Source organism: Puma concolor, chromosome C1 (genome assembly GCF_028749965.1).
Source record: "Puma concolor isolate L17-30 chromosome C1, mPumCon1.1.hap2, whole genome shotgun sequence".
Taxonomy (NCBI): Eukaryota; Metazoa; Chordata; class Mammalia; order Carnivora; family Felidae; genus Puma; species Puma concolor.
This window is the reverse complement of record NC_141674.1, coordinates 5,538,370-5,561,536: the sequence shown is the minus strand read 5'-3', so window position 1 is coordinate 5,561,536 and position 23,167 is coordinate 5,538,370. Positions and strand designations below refer to the sequence as shown.

Genomic DNA, 23,167 nt, shown 5'->3' with positions numbered 1-23,167 from the left:
CCGCGTTTCTTGCCTAAGCTCTTCTATAAAAGTTGATGTCTCCAGTACGTTCACAGCCATTACCGTCTTTAAGCACAAGGGAAAGTTTTTTTGCAGCCTCATAAATGCTTGAAATTTATGGTTGGTCCCTAAAATGAAAGTAACTTGAGCAATTAATGTTCAATATTATACGAATGCACAGTGAAGACGGCTGGGCGTCCGTATTTCCCTTTAACAGTTCAGAAAGGGAGCAAGGGGCAGATGCTGGGGTGTCCCTGTCAAAGCAGGTCCTGCCTAGGGAGGGGCTCCCCCGTCAAGGGGAACGTACAGAAGAAACGGGCGTAGGTACAAACTGGACGTGACTTTGAGTTTCAGGACTACGTCCGGGTTGTTGGGGGCCCTTGGGAGGCTCTGCTTCTTGCTTGATGTGAGGCCACCAAAGGAACCCCAGCCCATCCTGGCCTCTCACAAAGAGGACGGACCTGCTTCTCACAGCTTCTAGGTGCAGGAGGAAGCTGGGCCTCTGTGCTTGAGGGCGCCCCTCCCCGGTGCCGTGGGGCTCTGCGCCCGGCTCCCCCCTCTCCTGGGCCCTGTAGCCAAAACCCAGCTGCTCCTCCCACTCCCCAGGCTGCTGGGCAATATGGTGAAGCTCTCCATGACCTTCACTGAACTCGGTATCCTCCACAGTCGGGAGTGAGGACTCGGAGGTCAGTGAGCTGGGCTGGAAGGCCACCTCCACCTCCGTCTGTGTTGGGCAGATTCTTTTCATTATTTTTCTAATGTTTATTTTTGAGAGCGCGAGCAGGGGAGGGATGGGGTAGGGGTGGACAGAGGATCCAAAGCGAGCTCTGCGCTGACAATAGCCCCATGTGGGGCTCAAACTCACAAACCAGATCATGATCTGAGCCGAAGTTAGACGCTTAACCAGCTGAGCCACCCAGGTGCCCCAGTGCTGGGCATATTCTTTAAAATCTCAGTCCTTGGGTAAAACTTGTTGGGGGGGGGGGAGGGTTGGGGGGGCCATGATACCCACTACGTGGAATTATCTGCGACAACTGCCTGTAAACCGTGGCAGCTGGCACGCAGTGAAGGCCCAATACAGGGATGGATTCTGTGGTCATCGGTTGCTCGCAATTGCCCTGAAAGGTGTTCCTTCTGACCTTTTACAGATGAAGAAATGAGCTCAGGGAGTTGGTTCAACAGACACATGTTGGGGAATACCACCCCCTGCTAGACCCTGGGAGAGAGGCATACTCCCTGCCCGCTTGGATTTAAAGCGGTACCTAATAACAATTTGCAGTGACGGTGACAGTGACCGTCACAAAGGGCCCTCTTCTCCAAGGTGAGAAGAAGGGAAGCTAAACCTCAGGAGGTGGAGCGAACAGGGAGGAAGAGCCCAGGAAAGAAGTCCTGTGTGAGACCCCAAGGCTGGGAAAAGGTCTGGCATTTTGCAGAAGCCAGAAGTAGCAGCAGGAAGATGGGCGCTGGGCAGGGTGGTAACTGTGCAAAGGTCTAGGCAGGGGAGTGACGGGATCTGATTTGTCTTAAGATGACAGTGGCTGTTGTGCGGAGAGAAGCCAAGAGAAACACAAAGGTGTCGGTGGCTGGGGGGCGGGGGGAGGCGCCGGTAGGGAGGGTGTCAGGATGGGAGAAGAAGAAAACTGGCTTTGAGAGATCCTTCAAGGTAGAGGCAGCTGGTTGGACAGCAGTAGGAGGAGCCAGGGGGTGCCCGGCTCCAGTGCCCCACCCTCCAGCCCCCAGGGGTGCAGGGAGTCAGGGGAGATGTGAACAGAGCACTCCCATTAATCGTTCCCTGTGTTTCATTTGTTGTTTTTGCCTCTTTTCTCTGCCCCCCCCAGACGATCTTTAGTTTCATTATTTGCTTCCCTCTGAACTTTCATGTTTTTCCTTGATTTTGCCAGAATATACTTTCTCCCTGTCTTTTCATGGCCAACCAAGTGCACCTCGCCATGGAGCTAACTCTATATGCTACACAACTAAACGCTGTCTGGAGTGCCAGCTCAATCCTCAACAGATGCAAGGAGCCAGTGAACTCGGGAAGGGGGGGTTCTCCGGGCACAGGCCGGCAGGGCCTGCGCTCTCAGCTGCTGCTGAGCCCCCCGCACCAGGGGAAACGGCTGTTAGCTGCTGCCGGATACACGGTTATCGGGCAGGTACTACCTAGTAACAAAGTGCTGTCCGAAAGTCAGGAAATGTAGGCTCCGGTCAACCCCCACCCCCCACATCCGATGCCAAGGCTCCCCTTCACATCCCGAGCCTTGCTGTCCCCTCAACCTGAGACCGTGCCCCAGCAGACACAGTACCACACAAACCACAGGGATTTATGATTAGGGACTGTCTCATGGCAGAAGGCAGACGCTAAGGCAAGAGGACTCATTTGTAAGTCAATTCAAAGTGTGGGGGAAACTAACTGTGAAGTGTTCCCAGGCCGCAAGAATCGATCGTGTGTTGCCCATCTGTTATTAAATGCCACGTACATACTAATGGAAGGTTCCATCTTGTTTATACGTTGCTTAGTTCTCCCTACGTCTCTAGGGATATCTTAACCATGTTAGGAAAAGAACTGTCTGTAAGAGGATGTCTCTTCACTGCCAGGGGCCCTGTTCCAAAAAAAGAGGCCGACAGATTCTTCTAGACCATCTCATGGTTGGAGAAAAGAGAGCAGTATCCCTTTGTCCACTGGCTCGAGTATCAAAATACATATTAAGCTATACTCTATTTCAGTTCTTAATTTCATCACCTAATTTGTACTTTTGAGGTACATGGAGACTTTTTCTTAAAAAATAAGCTCTTAGCGTGGTTATTTCATACATAGTTTGTTCGCGTTTTGTTCTGTAGTAATTATAGACGCACAGGAAGTTTCAAACTTGTACAGAAAGATGCCCTGTACCCATTACCCAGATTCCCCCAAAGATAACATCTTACAAAATTATAGTCCATTATCAAAACCGGGAAATAGACCTTGTCACAATATTCCCAGACGGTATTTTATTTAGAAAGAGTTCCTATCAAAATGGACTTAGGTCCCACTTTTTAAAATTAATTTATAAATTGATTCTGGCATTCTGTTAGGCATTTGGTGAAAAGCTAATCAAGCTTTAAAAATATGTTGCTGTGTCAATGTTCATTATGCAGATAGTAACTGAGATAAAACTGATGCATGTTAACTTTGATGGGCCAAGATTTTCTGCAAGATGAATTTGCATGAGCTCTAGTAAAGCCAGTACTTCAGACCTCGAGGATTCAGGAATAGTTTCCCAGAGCCTTGAGGCGCCCCAGCTTTGAAATGTGTAACAAACCAGTACCAAAGCTCTGAGGTATCCTTGTCTTTAGAAAGTAAGTCTGGTTCAAAGTAGGATCCACTCAGAGACATGTTTCTTTGCAGACTAGATCACTTGGCAGATGTTCTCCTTTTCCTCTCCACGTGTGAATCATACAACTTTTTTTTTTTTTAATGTTTATTTTTATTTTCGAGAGACAGAGCATGAGAAGTGGAGGGGCAGAGAGAGAGGGAGACACAGAATCCGAAGCAGGCTCCAGGCTCTGAGCTGTCAGCACAGAGCCTGACACGGGGCTCAAACCCACAAACCAAGAGATCGTGACCTGAGCTGAAGTCAGACACTTAACCGAGCTACCCAGGCTCCCCTGAATCCTACAACTTTTTTTAAAAGATTTTTTTTTAATTTTTTAATGTTTATTTATTTTTAAGAGAGAGAGAGAGAGGGGGAGAGACACAGAATTCAAAGCAGGCTTCAGGCTCTGAGCTGTCAGCACAGAGCCCAGCACGGGGCTCGAACTCACAAACTGTGAGATCACGACCTGAGCTGAAGTCGGACGCTCAACCAACTGAGTCACCCAGGCACCCCCCCCCCCCCCCGCCACAACTTTCAAGAGAAATCTCTCTGTGTCTTATTTGGGGAAAGCAGAGAGGGGGGAAAGGTGAGGAGAACGGGGAAGAAGGTTCAGATGTGCCCGAACTTGGTTAGCCTTCCCTTTTATCCCTCGCAACTGAGTGAAATAACACGATCTAGGCATGTCTAATGCAATTTGAGGGTGTGAATTTTCATGCTTGCTTTTCACTTGAATGTATTGAACTTCAAGAACCTTCTGCCTAAGCTGCTGAGAATCTGTCAGGGGAGCGTGTCTAAACACGCTCACCCCTGCTTGCATGGTACCTGCCCAGAATTCAATGGCAAACATACCTGGTGTGTCTGAGGAGACCCTTCACATCAGAGCAGCCCTGTAAACCGTCCCTCAACGTCCACCGCCACTGGGCAGCGGAAGGGCTTCGGGGATGGCGAGGGAGCCGGGGACGGTGGGACAGGGCTCTTCTGAGAACGAGAAAAAGAGCTGCCATCAGGCTGTTGGGCTTACGTGTGCCTCCCCAGTGCTGTCAGCCCTCACCTGGTGATTCCAGAAAACTGCCAGGAACCCTCAGCAGGTGGGCCTGTGGCAAGTTCACTAAAACAGCATCCGTGACCACACATAAAACTGTTCCCCCCGCCCCCCCCCCCGCCACACACACACGAAGTAAAAAGGCCAGGGGGACGAGGTAATTTGTTTGGGACCGGTCTTTGGGAGTATTCTTTGTCCGTCCACTTGACTTTGTGCCCTTATGGAGAAAGGCAGCAACTTCGTTCCTTGGAAATAACTTTGGATCCGCGTTAAATAAACATCTTAAGCACATGCTTTGTGTATACTTCTTTATTTTACAGTCATGAGGGCTTAGCCCCGTGCCTCCCCGCCCCCCCCCCCCCCACCTCCCCGGGACTGCGTGACTTTTATACACTCCCCTCTTGTGTAAGGCAGAATGAGTCTCTCTGGCCCGAACCCTGAGCGGCCTCCGGCACCACGGCTCACAGGAGGCTGTATTTCGGGTGTGCGTGATCCGCCCCCCGCTGCCCTAGTGTTCTCGCACGAACTCGTGTCTTTGTACGCTGTTTCTGTGTCGTGACTGATCGACGTTCCTGGCTGAGCAGAAGCCTGGACGGTTGGTGGTTCAGGGAGGCCCAGGCGCCGGCTCACCAGCTCCAGGCTGCAGAGGGAACTCACGCACCCACGGCAGCCCAGACGCATGATAAGACTTGTCTGCGCATCATCCTGGCCCGGGAGCCTCTAATTACACGTCTGGGGCTTGCAGGAGCCCAGGTGGCCGGGCTCACATGATCCCAGAACTGTGAAGATCGCGCGGGCCGGGTTCTCACTGCCTGCGCACCCAGGTGGGGGAGGCACCCCCGAGCCCCGTGCGTCATTTCGATACAAATTATAATAACTGCGTTCCAAAGACAACAAGAGTGCGTTTAACCACGCAAGCCCTTCCTCCCAAAGCGTTGCCACAGTCTTATCTTCCCATCTGCCTTTTTGGTTGTTATATCTGCACTTTCCTCCTGCCCCCTTACCTGGCCCAGCAGAAAACCCCCGAGCACCACGCCTGAACGGGCGTGCGAAAGAGCACAGCATCGGGTCCCCGCACTGCCGCGGTTCCCTCTGCGTGACGGGATTTGGACTGATCTAACTTGCCCGTGGGGGGCCCTTCGCCCCGTGAACGGCCCCCGGTTGTCAGAAACTTGTCACGCGCCAGGTACCGTGCTGGGCGCACTGAGTGTGGTTTGGTGACATCCCCAGCATCAGCCTTAGAACCAAGGGACTTGGTCCGAAAGAAAACACACCTGTCCAGAGCCCACTGTCACCGGGGCCGGTCGGTGGCTGGCTGAGGAAGGCTGTGCTGTGGGAGTGGTGTAACAAAACAGTTGTCGATGTTGATCCTGTAGTTAATCAGCGTGTGGGAGGATCTGGAGGACCACAGCCAGAAATCTGTTTTGGTTTTTTGTTTCCGAAGCCCCATTTTTTTTTCCTCAGAGTTTCGTGGATGCTGCATCGGTCCAAATGTTCCGTACACAAGAATCCACAAATTTTAATGGTGGGAATAGATTGTCATTTGTCGTCTGGGCATTGATGAGGATCTCATTAAGGAATTGATTTACCAAACTGAAAGGCTTGTTGAAAACGTTTTTCTCTAAAACCTTCTCTATCCGTCTTTACGCAACGTCTATTCATGTCGGGGCTTTTTTTTTTTTTTTTTTTTTTTTTCTTAAATCATATTCCTAAGGATTCCACGTATCCATTAATTACAAAAAGTTTTCTGGGGCACCTGGGTGGCTCAGTCGGTTAGCGTCCGACTTCGGCTCAGGTCATGATCTCACGGTTCACAGGTTCGAGCCCCGCGTCGGGCTCTGTGCTGCCAGCTCAGAGCCTGGTGCTGCTTCGGATTCTGTGTCTCCCTCTCTCTCTGCCCCTCCCCCGCTCGAACTCTGTCTCTCTCTGTCTCTCAAAAATAAATAAACATTTAAAAAAAAGTTTTCTAGATACAGAGTCTCCTCTGAACAGCCTTAGTACAGGCAAAAAGAGGTGTTACCACCCACTGGCATGCATTATAATTCTGTCCTTGCTTAATCCCCACCCGAATGCCCATTTCCAGCTATACAATCTCATATTATTCTTTCTGAATCATACCTAAGTGCCACACCCTGAATTGCACATAAAACTCTGCCATATTACTTAAATGCCAGTATGTAGTGCCACAGCTGTGGCTGACTTAGAAGTCGTCTTCCATGTTTCTGGAATTATCACCTCACTCCTCCATAACTGGTTCCAGGTCGGACTTCTCTCCCCCCCCCCCCACCCCGGAAAGATTTTCTTCTAAAATTTGGTAGCCTAACGTTGAGGATATATTTTCAACTGCTTTTCTGGCTGTAAATCCTGATGTTGGCAGGCCTCTTTCCTCTAAGTCTGAACCTCATCCGAGGCAAGCTGCTAATTATTCAGAGTGGTGCGGCATCCTGTTGTGCGCCTCACAGCCAGGAGTGCACTGCAGTAGGGTGACCGAGAATCAGTCCCTCGCCGGACGCAGGGGGGCCCCTGCCGCCCCGCTAAGCATCGCCAGAAAACTCCTGAAATGAAGGCTCAGTCTGTAAGTACAAAACAAAACCGGCGCCTGGGTGGCTCTGTCGGTTAAGCGTCTGACTCTTGGTTTCAGCTCAGGTCACGATCTCACAGTTTTGTGAGCCACGTTGGGCTCTGCGCAGAAACCTGCTTAGGATCCTCTCTCTCTCTCCCTCTCTTTCTGCCCCTCCCCCACTCATGCTGTCTCTGTCTCTCGCAGAATAAATAAATAAACTTAAAAAACCCAAAAACCTCTCTATTGGCATGCCTGACTGTTGCAGGAGTTCATGAAAGATACAGAGCAGACAGGTGTGATACAATGGAGAAGTAGGATCAAGGAAGTCGTCATAGGACATGACTTATGTGAAAGCAGCTCCGAGAGTTCTGGAAAAACTGTGCCTTTACGGACACAGAACAGGAAGGAGCCCTGGGGCGGTCGTCAGGGTGATTATCTAGGGAGTCCCTTCTAGGGTATCCCCCAGCCAAGTTCTTCCCCTGTCCCCCTGTACGAAGCTGTGTTAGTGAGTGTGAGTCTCCATAAGCTGGAGCATTGGTGACGGAAACCTATCAAGGTCCCAGGTAGCAAGAAATGTCCTCAGCTCAGGTCATGATCTCATGGTTGGTGAGTTTAAGCCCGGTGCGGAGCTCTGTGCTGACAGCTCAGAGCCTGCTTGGGATTCTCTTGCCCTGCCCTTCCCCCGCTCATGCACTCGCTAGCTCTCTCTCTCAAAATGAATAAACATTAAAAAAAAAACAACAAAAATAAAAACAAGGAATGTCCAGGTGGGACTGGAAACCCATCTGCTGGAGAGCACTCATTCCGACCGCACACTCTGTCTGGAAGCTCGGCCCTTCCGCTTTCCAAGCCCATGTGATCAGAACTTGGATCCACAGATAGGAGAGAGGGGGTTTTCGAACATAAATATGAGCATAAAATCGAACATCACCGAGCACTTGAGGAAAATTAGCGTCAAGAAAAGAACAAAATTCAATAAACAGAGACCAACACCCATACGAACACTTCGCAAAGCCAACAAGATGTTAAAATAATCCTCCGACATTAGACAGCATAGTACATCCACGAAAACAGGCTATTGTGAAAAAGAGCCAAGGAACAGAAAATCAGAGGAAGAGTTAAGATGCATTTAGTATCTGAGAAGACAAGAATGGAGAGTAGCATTCACGTAAATAAAGCATATACTATATTGTAATGTATATAATTGTTGGATTACTATGTTGTACACCTGAAACTGATAGAATGTTACACGTCAACTATACTTCAATTAAAGATTTAAAAAATAATAATGGGGGGGGGCCTGATGGCTCAGTCCATTGGGCATCCAACTTCGGCTCAGGTCATGGGTTCAGGCCAAGTGTCGGGCTCTGTGCTGACAGCTCAGAGCCTGGAACCTGCTCCGGATTCTGTGTCTCCCTCTCTCTCTGCCCCTCGCCCACTTGCACTCTGTTTCTCTCTCTCTCTCTCTCTCTCTCAAAAATAAATAAACATGAAACATTTTTCAAGTTAAAAAATAATAATAATAGGAAAAAATTCACCAGATCTGAAGAAGGACATGGGTCTTCGTATGGAAAGGACTCTCTGAGGTCAAATGATTTACCTGAAAGTAAGACACACCCAGACACATTTCCCAAAACTGCAGGATACCGAGGTTGGAAAACACAAAACAAAACAAAACAAAACACCTTCCAAAGGGAAAAACGAGCAGGAAGTTACCCACAACAGAGCAAGAATTCTAGGGGTCCCAGCAACACAGGATATGCTGGAAGAAAATAAGAAAATGAGAAAATACGGCTTGAGCCATATTATCAAGAGTCTAAGAAAAAGTGATTCTGAACCCACAGTCTTGTACTCGGCCAAAATAGCGTTCAAGTGAAAGGTCGGAATGAACTATTTGGGGCATACAAACCTCAGAAAGTCTGTCACTCTCAGATTGGCTTTTTGAAAGAATTTCTCAAGGGTTGCAACACAGCAAGACAAAAAGAATCCAAGGAGGAGGAAGATGTGTCCGATGGGCAATGGAGAGAAGAGAAGACATTATAACCTACAGTGGAGTTTAAATAATGTTTTATGCATCGCTAAAGAATCGAGAACAATAGGGAACTAAGATCCCAGGTTAATCCCAGCAGGAAGGGAATGAGGAAGAAACTGAAGACAGATTAATGCTTTGGTCTCTCGAGAGAAGAGGACAGAATTGATTAACTCCGGAAGTAATTGAATAACTATTAAATGTACATAAAAAATTGGGGAGATAAGTTCCACTTCAGGTAATAGAAAAACTTGCATCGGATTAGCCATCCTGCCTATGACAATGATAAGCCCAGGATAAAAACAAACACAAAACCAGCCATGTGAAGGTCGTGGAGAGCAACCAGTGCCCTGGGAAAAAAAGGAATCAAACTAATGCAGATCCATGTGTAACCAGCTTTTCCCCGGACAGTTCCTTAATTCTCTCAGCCTACAAGAAACAGAGTTCAGGGGGTGCCTGGGTGGCGACGTTGGTTAACCGTCCGACTTTCGGCTCAGGTCATGATCTCACAAGTTCATGAGTTCAAACCCCGCATCGGGCTCCGCGCTGACGGTGCAAAGCCTGCTTGGGATTCTGTCTCTCCTTCTCTCTGCCCCTCCCCAACTTGTGCTCCCCGCCCCCCCCTCAAATAAATAAACTAAAACTTTTTTTTTTTTTTTTTTTTTTTTTTTTAAGAAATAGAATTCAAACAGCAAGTAGCAGTCTTATTGGACTGAAAAGACAGAGGTTCCGTTTCAGGGTTTCCTTCCAGAGTAGATAGGAATAGAGGGAGGGCAGATCGTGGAAAGGGGGAAGCCCCCAAATCTGCGTACAAGCACCCCCCGAATCGTTGGCTGAACTCTGAACTGTGCATGTGCACGTACATGTGCATCTCCAAGGAATCCGGTGGAAAGCAACCAGAAGGCCAAAGGAACTGAGCAGAAACTTGAGCAGTTTGGATATCGAGTCCAGCCAACTTCAAGGTACTTGGTAAACCCATTGGGCTTTCTGATAAAGCCCAGAAAGGCCATGGTTTAGAAGTGAGCACCATATCCCAGACTGAGGGCAAAACTGAGATAAATACCCTAAAAAAACCTATAGTCAAACCACCACAAGATCAGGGTTATCTGCTGGGAATTTAATTGTCTTCTAAAACCAAACTTACCACTTTCCAGAGGAAGGTCACAGAAACTGTCTATCATCCATAGTGTTCGGTGTATGATACAAATTTACGAGACATGAAAAGAAGCAGGAGAATGCATGTCGTAATCAGGAGGAAGAAGCCATAGAAGCAGACCCGTAGATAACCTGATGCTAAATTAATATAGATAATAAAATAATTATCGTAAAAATAAAGATTTTATAGGCAATGATGGGTAGAATGGATGAAGATATAGGGAGTTTTTAGGAGTAGTACAGAAAATATAAAAAAGAACCAAATGGAAATCTTAGGCCTGAAAAATGCCATATCTAAAAAAAATATGTTTTTTGTTTCAGAGGATTGACAGCAGAGGATAAAAGAAAGGATCATAACATGAACATAAAGACAGATGAGTAGAAAGTCTTGGACCTACAGCACACAAAAAGAAAAGCAGTCAGAAAATTCCCTAGTTGGGAATACTAGAAATTGGATGTACAACTTCTAAACCATTTGAAGAAAAAGAAAATGAAACTTTAAAAAATGATCAATCCTGGGGCGCCTCGGTGGCTCAGTCGGTTAAGTATCTTGGCTCAGGTCATGATCTCATGGTTCGTGGGATTGAGCCCCATGTCGGGCTCCGTGCTGAGTGTGGGACCTGCCTGGGATGATTCTCTCTCCCTCTCTGTCTGCCTGCCGCCCCCCCCACCGACTCATGCTCTTTCTCTCTCAAAGTAAATAAACAAACTTAAAAAAAAATCAATCCAACAAATGGAAAGAAGAAGGGAGACATTTCAACATCAAAAAAATCATGGTAGGGACACCTGGCTGGCTCAGTCAGTGGGCATGCTACCCTTGATCTCAAGGTTGTGAGTTCAAGCCCCAGGTTGGGTGAGGAGATGACTTAAAATCTCAAAAAAAAAAAAAAAAAAAATCATGGTAAAAAGTAAACCAAATGACATTGCAGGAATAAGTCAAAACATATCAGGAAAACAAAAGGAGAATGGATTGAATCCCCATTTTAGAATACAGAGACTTTCAGATTTAGTTAACAACAACAAAATCTCTATGTTATTCACAGAAGACACACATAAAAAGAAAGCTCTGTATTGGTTAGGGCTACTTTTGAGTACAAATCACAGAAACACCACCTAACAATAGCTAACAAAGTGGGTTTATTTTTCTTCTAGAAGTCTGGGAGTATGTGGCTGCTGGTCTTTGTTCAGTAGTATAGGGATGGTGTCTCAGCATTTCTCTTTACCTTTTCTTCGTGGTCACAGAAAGGCTGCCAAGACTCCAGCCTGTACATCCACACTCAAAGCAGGAAAGGAAAAGCTAAAAACTAGTCACATTGCTTCCTTTTTCGGGAAAAGCAAACACCCTCCCAGAATCTCAACAGACTTCGGCTTGTGTTTCATTAATCAAAACTGTTGTCACCTGACAAAAGAAGCTAGTCTTCCCCCCCCCCCCCCCCCCGCCCCGCTCCCCCAGCCCAGGTGGTAAGAGTATACAAGAGAGAAGGAAATCACAAGTGTCCAGTAGCCGGTGAATAGTGTCTCCCCCAGTCAAAATAAGGGGAGGGGAAAGAGACACTGGGGAAAGTTGACCAAAGGCTAGCAAGAACTGAGCTGTCTGGTGGTTCTGAGCTGAATAGGACTAAAGGACCCGGCAGAAGCTAGAAAGTACACGCTTCGTTTCTGAGGCTCTTTTGCAGCTAGGTTCTAGACGTGAATTAGGTCTGGCCGGTTGCCCAGACCTGCATCAGATTTGGTAGACGGAAGCAAGACAGGGGCGGGTCTTTCTGCAACTAAGGTCATGGAAGCGAGTGTGAAAGGCAGCCATGGCAGTGGCAGGACTAGGTATTTCAAGGTTTTATCAGCAGCTTTGTGGGCAGATACGGTTGTTCTGGCAACAGCTTCAATAGCCTTAGTGGCCACATAACCCTCGCTTCCTTATGCCTGAATCAATTCAACAGTTCCGGAGAGGCCTGCTGATGACCATTCCCCTGTCTTTCCAAGGATTTTACGAGCGCCTGATGTCCTGTTTTCAACTTCTTTCTGCTTAATGTACACTGACTGGCTTCTATTTTCTGCACTGGACTCCAAAACTGATACAAAGTGTGTGCATATGAAACACACACACACACACACACACACACACACACACACACACACACATCAGCTTGGGAGAATAGGGCCCTCAGGTGACTTTCAGAAGCAAATGTGAACCCTCCCTGGAAGAACTCAACCTCAGCCCAAACCTCAAAGAATTCCTACAGAATGAACAATAAAAAGAGAGGAAAATGAACACTTCCCAAGCAAAAACCACAGGACACACAAGGAGCCAAAGCACCATAAATAAGAACAGCAGAAACCAGACAGTGGCACAGAACTACAAAGGCCCGATTTTAGAATTATTGGATACAGGGCCACCTGGGTGGCCCAGTCGGTTGAGTGTCCGACTTCGGCTCGGGTCATGCTCTCATGGTTTGTGTGTTCGAGCCCCGCCGGGGCTCTGTGCTGACAGCTCGGAGCCTGGAGCCTGTGTCTCCCTCTCTCTCTGCCCCTCCCCCACTCATGCTCTGTATGTCTATCTGTCTCTCTCAAAACCAAATAAACATTAAAAACTTTTTAAAAATAATAATTCCTCTACGTGTTAGTCACAAGAGGTGGTTCCAAAACATAAGGATCGTAAAAAATTGAAAACGTAGAAAAAGATAAACTGGAAAACAGTAGCCGAGAGAAAGCTGGAACAGCTATTAAACATCAGACAAAACAGAGAAGAAAGCAAAAATCATTACCCATGATAAGAGGACTATATAATGATACAAACTTCCAATTCGTCAGGAAGAGATAATGATTCTAAACTTGTAAGCATCCAGTAATACAGCCTCAAGAGATGTAAAACAAATATTTACAGATTTATGAGAAGAAGCTGCCAAATGCACTGTTAAGGCGGGAAAGTTTAACGCGACCGCTCTTATACCTGACAGATCAAGTGTGTAAGAAGTAAGTAAGGATAGAGATTTGACAGGAACATTGACAAGCTTCATTTAAAGAGATTTTTTTTTTTTTAAGATTTTATTTTTAAGTAATCTCTACACCCCAAGCGGGGCTTGAACCCACAACCCTGTGATCAGGGGTCCCCACCCTCCACCAACTGAGCCAGCCAGGAGCCCCTAACAAGTTTGATTTAATGAATATATAAACATCGCACCTAGCAATTAAGGAACAAACTTTTTTTTTTTTTTTAAAGTAGGCTTTACACCCAGCACAGAGCCCAACGTGGGGCCTGAACTCACAACCCTGAGATCAAGACCTGAGCTGAGATCAAGAGTCAGATCCTTAACTGATTGAGCCACCCAGGTGCTTCCATTTGTTTTTTTTTTCCACTGAACTTTTTCTTGAACAAGAAGATATATAGAGAAGAGTACACAAATCAAAAATATAACTCAAAGGAATCCTGTCTTTTTTATTTAAATTCAAGTTAGTTAACATACAGTGTAGTCTTGGCCTCAAGAGCAGAACCCAATGATTCAAGTCTTACATATGACACCCAGTGTTCATCCCCAAAAGTGCCATCCTTAATGCCCATCACTCAATGAGCCCATCCCCCCTCCAGCAACCCTCAGTTTGTTCTCTGTCTTTGAGAGTCTCCTGTGGTTTGCCTCTCGGTTTTTATCATATTTTCCCTTTCCTCCCCTCCCCTCCCCTCCCCTCCCCTCCCCTCCCCTCCCCTCCCTTCCCCTCCCCTTCCCTTCCCCTCCCTTCCCCTGTGTTCATCTGTTGTGTTTCTCGAATCAAATGAATTCTCATGGAGTCGACACACTACAGACCTAGTACTTGGATTAGATCAGGAAATGGGTCTTTATGGCACCCTCAGACCCCTCTTTCTGCCACCGCACCAACCCCAGTCACAATCCATGCTAAAGGAAACCACCTTCTGACTTCTAACACTGTAGATTAATTTTGCCCATATTGACTGAATATCGATGAAATCATACAGTAGTACTCTTTTGCTCAATGTTATGTTTGAGAGCTTTATGTGTGTAGAAATGTCTTTATTCTCATTCCATTGTATGAATAAGCCACACGTACCCATTCTTCTGTGGATGGATATTTAGATTGTTGCCTCCTTGCAAGCAGCATAAATTGGGCTGGGATAAACACTTTTTTAACCTCTATTATTATTATTATCTTTCAGTATCTTCTACACCCAACGTGGGGCTTGAACTCACGACTCCGAGACCACGGGTTGCATGCTTTGGGCCACACTGGGTGGCTCAGTAAGTTAAGTGTCTGACTCTTGATTTCGGCTCGGGTCATGGTCTCACGGTTCATGAGTTTGAGCCCCACGTTGGATTCTGCACTGACAGTGCAGAGCCTGCTTGGGATTCTTTTCTGTCTGCCCCTCTCCCACTCACACACTCTCTCTCTTAAAAATAAATAAATAAACTTAAAAAAAAAAAAAGAAAAAAAAAGAGTCACACGCTCTACAGACTGAGCCAGCCAGGCATCCCCGGATGAACAGTCTTGTAGGTGTCACCTGATGATCACGTGTACGTATTTCTGTTAGGTATGTTTAGCTTATGTTTAGCCTTTGCAGACATTGCCTGAAAGGTTTCCAAATGGTTGTAGCAATTTGTATTCCCACCAGTCCTACGTCAAAGCTCCAGGGGCCCCACTCCTCATCAATGCTTAGCAGTATTCTATCTTTTCATTTGAGCCATTCTGATGGATGTGAGAAGACCCATTCTATTTTTAAGTTTATTTATTTATTTTGAGAGAGAAAGAGAGAGAGAGAGAGATTGCAAGTGTGGAAATGGCAGAGAGAGGGAAAGCCAGATCCCAAGCAGGCTCTGCACTCTTAGTGCAGAGCCTGACATGGGGCTCAAACTCACAAACCCCGAGATCATGACCTGAGCCAAGATCAGAAGTTGGACGCTTAACCAACTGAGCCACCCAGGCGCCCCAAGACCCATTCTATTGGATCACACGTGAAATGGTCACAAAGATAGACCAACTGTTAGGTTCCACATATTTCACAGGATTGGCCCCATGCAGATGGGGCTCTCTGACCACACTGCAATTAAGTTAGAAATCAGTAACGAAATACAGCTACATATATTGGGAAAAAGTGCATACACTTGGAAGTCATCAGAACTGAATGTGGACACAAACTGATATCCATATACAGAAATAATGTATCATGTCTGATACATTAGATACATTCTAACATTTCTGTTAGAAAAGAAGAAAATCCGGGCGCCTGGGTGGCTCAGTCGGTTAAGCATCTGACTTCGGCTCAGGTCATGATCTCACAGTCCGTGAGTTCGAGCCCCGCGTCGGGCTCTGTGCTGACAGCTCAGAGCCTGGAGCCTGCTTCCGATTCTGTGTCTCCCTCTCTCTCTGCCCCTCCCCCGTGCATGCTCTGTCTCTCTCTGTCCCAAAAATAAATAAACGTTGAAAAGATATTTAAAAAAAAAAAAAGAAAAAGAAAAGAAGAAAATCTCAAAATGAATGAACCAAACACTCAACTTTAGAATTTTAAAAGTCTGGGAAGGAAAGAGTAAGAGTAGAAACTTCTGAAAAGCAGGGAAAACAAAACAGAAAGTATTATCAAAGTCAATATCAATGTTTATGCCAGTAAGTTTGAAAACTTAGATAAAGTAGCAGGTAACATCCTGGAAAAAAAAAAAAAACACACAGTTTACCAAAACCGTCTTAGGGAGAAATAAAGAACGTGAGTAATCCTTTTTTTCTTACGTTTATTTTATTTATTTTGAGAGAGAGAGAGAGAGAGAGAGAGAGAGCGTGAGTGGGGGAGGAGCATAGGAGGGAGACAGAGAATCTCAAGCAGGCTCCACCTGTCAGCACGGACCCTGATGTGGAGCTCGATCCCACCAACAGTAAGATCGTGACCTGAGCCGAAATCAGGAGTCAGACACCGAACCGACTGAACCACCCAGGCACCCCTAGAACCTGAATAGTCCTATATTACCTGGAAAGATTTTTTTTTTTTTTTTAATATGGAACGCTTCATGAATTTGCACATCATCCTTGTGCAGAGGCCATGCTGGTCTTCTCTGTATCGCTACAGTCTCTCTCCGTCTTCAATAAACTCTGCTCTTACCTCCTCTCGGCTGCATTTTGGTTTTCATCCTGTATGAGACCAGGGACCCTTTTGGGCTGGTCTTTGTAGGACTCCCTCTGGGTCCTCAGGCCCAGCCAGCCTACATCGGTTGGAATAACGTCCCCCACAACCCGCCCCCCAAAGATGTCACTCCAGAACCTATACATTACCATTCATGGCAAAAGGGACTCTGAAGACATGATTAGGTTTCAGGACATGATCTTGGGTTATCCAGGTGATCCAGTCTGATCATTCAATCCTTTAACGTGGAGAACATTTTCTGGCTGGTTGAATGTGGACACACATTCAGGGAGTTGGTCAGGGAGACGTCACTCTGGAAGGGCCAGAGATGCAACATTACCGGCTTTGAAGATGGAGGACGGAGCCACAGCCAAGGGACACAGGCACCTCTAGAAGCTGGAAAAGTCAAGGAAATGGATTCTTCTCTAGTGACTCCAGAAGGAAGCACAACCCTGTCCACACCTTGATTTTAGTCCCGTGAGAGACAGAGTCAGATGTTTGGCCTCCAGAACTGTAAGATAATATATTTTTCTTGCTAAACCTCTAAAATTGTGGTATTTTTAACAACAAAATAAAGACCAAATACTATATATACCCAAAACAACAACTGTACAACCAATGTTATATTTAATTCCCTTTAAAATCCAACTGGACATAAGTTGCCTATTGTAAGTTGCCTGTAAGTTAGCATTGCGCTGAAGATCCAAACCAGGGTAGAAAGGCAAGAAAAAAGAAATAAAACATTGGAGGATTGGGAAGAGAGAAATAATTGCCAGTCTTTGCTGATGATATGAATATATGAGAATCTTAAAATAACTTATAGCTACATTATATTAGAATAAGAGTTTTTTTTTAAGCCTGGATACACGATCAATATATAAAAGTATATATCTGCATTTCTATATACAGCAACAATTTTTTAAAAGGTCTTTACAATATCAGAAATTAAGAAAAATGCAAGAAGGCGGGAAAGACGGAAGAGTTAATAACAAATCTAACAAAAGATGTGCAAGCCCTTTGCTGGAAACATCACAGAACTTTATTGAAAAGACATCAGAGATTAAAGAGGATCTAAATGAATGGACAGTGGACTATATTCTTGGATAAAAAGACAGTAACTGAAAGATGTCAGCTGTCCACCAATCGCTTTATAAATTCAACGCCATCCCAGTAAGAATTCCAAGAGTATTTTGTGTGAGCTCTGGCAAGCTGATTCTGACATTTCTCTGGAAAAGCTGAGGCTGCAAATAGCCAAGGTACTCCCGAAGAAAGTGGGAGACTTGCCTCCACCTGGTAAGGAAATTCGAAGGTGTGGTATTGATGCGGGCACGGAACAATAGTGTTGGATCAGGATAGAGACCAGAACCAAAGATAAGCGCTCATGGAAATTTGATTTCGGACAGAAGGGGGAACTGCAGACTAGTGGGGGATAAATGGATTCACCAACTGGTGCCGGGACAACTAATTAACCACATGGGGGAGAAATGAAATCGGATCCCTATCTCGACATACACAAAATTAATTCCCGGTGGATTGAAGACTTACATGTGAAATACAAAACTGTAAATAATTTAGAACACCATGTAAATGGACGTCTTTATGATCTTAAGATAGAAAAGAAGTTTGCACAAACTATAAAGACAAAAGCTGACAGATTCTACTCTATTAAAATTAAGAATTTCTGGGGGGCGCCTGGGTGGCTCAGTCAGTTAAGGGACCGACACTGGATCCCAGCTCAGGTCTTGACTTCAAGGTCCTGAGTTCAGGGCCCTTTTGGGTTCCACGCTGGGCATGGAGCCTACTGTAATTAATTAATTATTTAATTAATTAAAAATGAAAATTGAGAATTTCTGCCTATTGCAGATACCATAAAGAATAAAAAAGGCAAGCCACAATCCAGAAGAAGATACTTGTAACATATATGAATAATGGGGGTTTTTTTGTCTTTCTTTATTATTTATTTGAACAAAAACACAAGCAGTTCACTCATCTCTCCCCATTTCTTCTCATATAAAGGATTCCTACAAGTCAAAGAGATAAAAGCAAAAACCCAACAGAGAAATGAACAAAAGGTAATCATTACACAGAAGAAAAAACTATATGAAAAGACGCTTCATGAATAATCAGAAAAGTGCAAATTAAAATCTCCAGGAGATTCCATTTCATACCCACCAAATTGTCACTAATTTATTTGTTTTAAGATTTTATTTTTATTATTTTTTTATGTTTATTTTTGTGAGACAGAGACAGAGTACGAGCAGGGGAGGGGCAGAGAGAATGAGACACAGAATCCGAAGCGGGCTCCAGGCTCCGAGCTGTCGGCACAGAGCCCGACGCGGGGCTCGAACCCACCAACCTCGAGATCGTGACCTGAACCGAAGTCGGATGCTTAACTGACTGAGCCACCCAGGTGCCCCTTAAGATTTTATTCGAAAGTGACCTCTCTACCCAACATGCCACTGGAACTTACAAACCCAAGATCGAGAGTCACACGCTCCACCTACTAAGTCAGCCAGGTGCCCCTTGTTGGCACTAATTGAAAAGCTGGCCATGGGGCGCCTGGGTGGCTCAGTCGGTTAAGCGGCCGACTTCGGCTCAGGTCATGATTTCGCGGTCCGTGAGTTCGAGCCCCGCGTCGGGCTCTGTGCTGACAGCTCAGAGCCTGGAGCCTGTTTCGGATTCTGTGTCTCCCTTTCTCTGACCCTCCCCCGTTCATGCTTTGTCTCTCTCTGTCTCAAAAATAAATAAACGTTAAAAAAAAAAAAAAAAAGAAAAGCTGGCCAATGGCTAGTGCTCCCAGGATAGGAGACAGCGGTCACTCACTGGGCAAGGAGTGTAAGTGCCATAATCTTGGGAGACGGTGTAGCATTTCTGGGGGTGAGGATTCTTAACCTGGGGTACACAGATGGAACTCGGGGCCCGGGAAACTTCAATGGGGGAAGAAAACCTTACGTGTTTTCCCTAATTTCTAACTACAGCTTGGTATTTTCCTCTATGAGGAACCAAACCAAAGTAGTATTAGTCATGCCTGCGACTTCCACCAAATAAGTACAGGTTATCACATTATCACATTAGAATTGTTGCTGATATCTCAAAGTATCATTTATGCTCATCACGGCTTCAAAATTTGGGTAGTCATGGGGCGCCTGGGTGGCTCAATCAGTTAAGTGTTCCACTTGGGGTCAGGTCATGATCTCACAGTTCAAGGGTTTGAGCCCCACATCGGGCCCTGTGCTGACAGCTCGGAGCCTGGAGCCTGCTTCGGATTCTGTGTCTCCCTCTCTCTCTGCCCCTCCCCCACTCATGCTCTGTCTCTGTCTCTCTCTCTCTCTCTCTGTCAAAAATAAACATTAAAAATTAAAAAAAAAAAAAAAAGGGGGGGGGCCCTGGGTGGCTCAGTCAGGTAAGCGTCCTACTTCGGCTCAGGTCATGGTCTCACAGTTCAAGGGTTCAAGCCCTGCGTCGGGCTCTGTGCTGACAGCTGGGAGCCTGGAGCCCGCTTCGGATTCTGTGTTTCCCTCTCTCTCTGCCCCTCTCCTGTTCATGCTCTGTGTCTCTCTCTCAAAAATAAATAAAAATGTTTTAAAAAGAAGCCATTCAGGGGCGCCTGGGTGGCGCAGTCGGTTAAGCGTCCGACTTCAGCCAGGTCACGATCTCGCGGTCCGTGAGTTCGAGCCCCGCATCAGGCTCTGGGCTGATGGCTCAGAGCCTGGAGCCTGTTTCCGATTCTGTGTCTCCCTCTCTCTCTGCCCCTCCCCCGTTCATGCTCTGTCTCTCTCTGTCCCAAAAGTGAATAAACGTTGAAAAAAAAATTTAAAAAAAAAAAAAAAAAAAAAGAAGCCATTCAGAGAAAGATGTGGGTCCAGTGAGGCCCAGAGCCCTGACCCTGGCTGCAAGGGCCGTGTCCGTAGATGCCTCCTCAGTTACCCACGCTTTTGTTCTTGTCTTTGTTTTCTAGGACAATGAACTTTTCATTCTAATGCTAACGTTTTTTGAAAAAGACTTTCATTTTTATTTTATTTTTTTTAAAGTAATCTCTACCCCCAAACATGGGGCCCGAACTCACGACCCCAAGATCAAGGGTCGCACCCTCCTCCGACTGAGCCAGCCAGGCGCCCCTCCCACGTTCTTTTTAAGTCAAGTAAAAATTTCCAAGAGCGGGCTGAACTCAAAAACAGAATACGTCTTTAAAAAGAGAAGACCCGCGGACACGGTCACACGCAGAAGTGAAAAGGCAAAAATAAAGCAGTAGGGTTGTGAGGCCGGTGGGGCGATCTCATCTGGTTTGAGGATCATTGCCGCCGGCCCTGGGCTGGCTTGGGAACGTGAAACAGCCCCTTCGGGCTGCAGGAAGCAGAGAGGACGGTGGCGGTGGAGGCGTATGGTGGGCACAGTGAAGGCTTCCTCCAGGTGTCACGGGAGCCCCGGGCCTGGGGGCCTCAGGCTAGAGCTGGGATCCGGGGAGACGGGCCAGCTCCAGAAGGACCCCGCGCTAGGAGCGAACAGCGCGTGTCCAGGCCGGCTGCAAACAGGATTCCCTGTGGCCCCTTCCTGCTCACCTCACCCCCGGCCCTGCGCGCGGGGGACACTGGTGACTCACTGGTGTGACTTCGGTCCCCTTACTAAGGGCAGAGACAGGGAATTCCCTAAAAACAAAACAAAATAGACCAAAAAAAAAAAAAAAAAAACGTAAACAAAACGCTGAGATTATTCTTCAGGTGAGTATAATGTTCGCATCCCTTTGGGAACCAAGACCCTCGAATAGAGAGCACATCACCAGACTCTGGGAGGAGACCGTCGGCTACGCTAAAAATAAGACTTCACATTGAATGTTTCCCAGCTTAAGAAACGTACTTGCCTTTCACTGTGGGCTTTGATCCTTCCGACAATCCCACAGCGCAGCACAGACAGGTTCTTGACCTCCAAAGAGACGAGGGTTTCCTCCTTTTTACGATGGGTGACGACCTCAGCCCCTTGTGACGGGCTGCTGGCCTCGAGGATCCGGCCGACCGACGCGGCACACGAGTTTCTCCGCGCTGACGGGGAGCAAGGTCTCCAGACGACAGTGCGTCAAAACGAGGGGCGCAAAAGTGGAACAAACCGCACAATCCCTTTTGTATAAAGTGTGAAAGACCCGCCTCACCAAGCTCAGTGATCGGCGCACAGTAGGCGCTCGATAAGCCGTGTGGCCCCTTCCCGGTCCTACTCTTCAGCACCCGGGGAACGGACGGAAGCCTTTCCCAAATCATACGGAAAGACGGGTACCGACTCCCCCTTCGGAAGGGCAGGCTGGCGGCCGCTGCCCCAGACGGGCCCCAGGAACGGAGCCCGGCCGCCTCCTGCCCCGCGCTGGGCTGCGTCCTGCCAGGGAATTTTCTTTCCCAAGGGGGCTGAGCTCTGGGATAAAGCTTCATTTCTGGAGCCCCTGGCCTCCCTAGCCGTCCCGGAGAGCTGGGCAGACCCCAGGAGCTCTCGAAACTGCAGCTACTGTCGCTGAGGTTGTGTGGGCGGAGTGGTACCAAAGTCCCTCCGAGTTTGACCTCCGGTGACCCCAGGCCTGGGAGGCGCCATCCGGTCGGGCTGGGGGGGGGCACACTCCTCAACTCCAGGTACTTCCAAATGTAGCCAGCCTCCCCCCCACCGCCAAACTTCAGTGCCCAGGTTTGGTGTGCCTCCCCCCCAGCCTCCCACCCCCCCAACTTCCTGGAAGAAGGAGAGCAGGTGTGCTCAGCACAGAGCAGCAGCTAGAGAGGGTGGAGGCTTCACCTGCTATCACTGTGCCTAAAGCCATAATTCTTGACCAAGCCAGGAAAGGCCCGAGCCTTAGATAAGGCGCCCCGCGGTCCCTGCCCCAAACCCTGTCCGGAAAAACCCTTCACTACAACACCTGAGCTCTGATAAAGGCTCCCCGTAGAAGTGCTCTTTTCATCGTCGGCCATTCTAGAACCACCTTTTCTGGCTGCCCTGAGGGCAAAAAATGCAAAAAAAAAAAAAAAAAAACGTTTCCCTTCCTTTAGATCCCTCCAAAATTCCAGGGAGTTTATTCGGAGCTAGGGGCTGGCTGGTAAAACCCCAGTAACTTGGGAGAGTTTACAACTGCTCACTAGTAACATTTTCAGGTCGGTAATTTGGGACTTTCAAAGTCCCAGGTCTCTGGGTTTTCTTTCCTTAGTCAAAGTGTATCTTCTAGACCTGTCAGCTTCGTCCAGCTGATCTCTAAATTCACCCCACTCAACCCCAATCGCTCTCTCTGGCTCCCCACACAGAATCTCCATTTGACCTTGTGTTCAAGATGGGACAATTGTCCCAGAGGCCCCACTGCCTCCCCCTCCTGTGCCTGGAGCTTCCCATCCGGGGCCTGCAGCAGGCCTTCTCAGCAGGGCCTTTGAGCCAAGTAGGGTTGGGTCCCTCCTCCACGGCTCAGAGTCAGTTCCAGGCCTTGCCTCCCCAGCCTCACCTCCGAGTTCCCCCTCAACCGGCCCTCTTGCTGTCCCTCCACACCCTACACTCCTCCTGCCTCAGGCCCTTTGCATGTCTGGCTTCTCCTTCCTCAAATGCTAACAGATTTGCCTCGTGCACACCCAAGACTCCACATTTTCTGAGGTCCCCTTCCAGAGAGGACTTCTCTAACACGGCTGCAGAAAAAAACCCCATCGCTGCCTCCTTACCCCACTTTTCTTCTCAGAACACAAAGTCTCTCCTGCTGCCGTCTCTCCCCTAGCCGTCTCTTTACAGCTTCATCGTTTCCCAAAATGTAGTTACATATCTGCATTAAAAAAATGATCTGCCTTGCCTCCTAGCCCAGTGGTCAGCAAGCTGCAGCCCGAGGGCCAAATCCCCACCGCTCCCTGGATTTATGAGTTTTGTTGGACACAACCATCATCCCTGCCTCACGTGTGTCTTTTGTCTG

The 23,167-nt window shown here is 47.3% G+C and overlaps 1 pseudogene; it reads right to left on the bottom strand.

Annotated features, from left to right (window-relative positions):
• Nucleotides 1-16,126: 16,126 nt before the first annotated feature.
• LOC112849097 (U6 spliceosomal RNA) lies at nt 16,127-16,225 on the bottom strand (annotated as a pseudogene).
• Nucleotides 16,226-23,167: the final 6,942 nt, after the last annotated feature.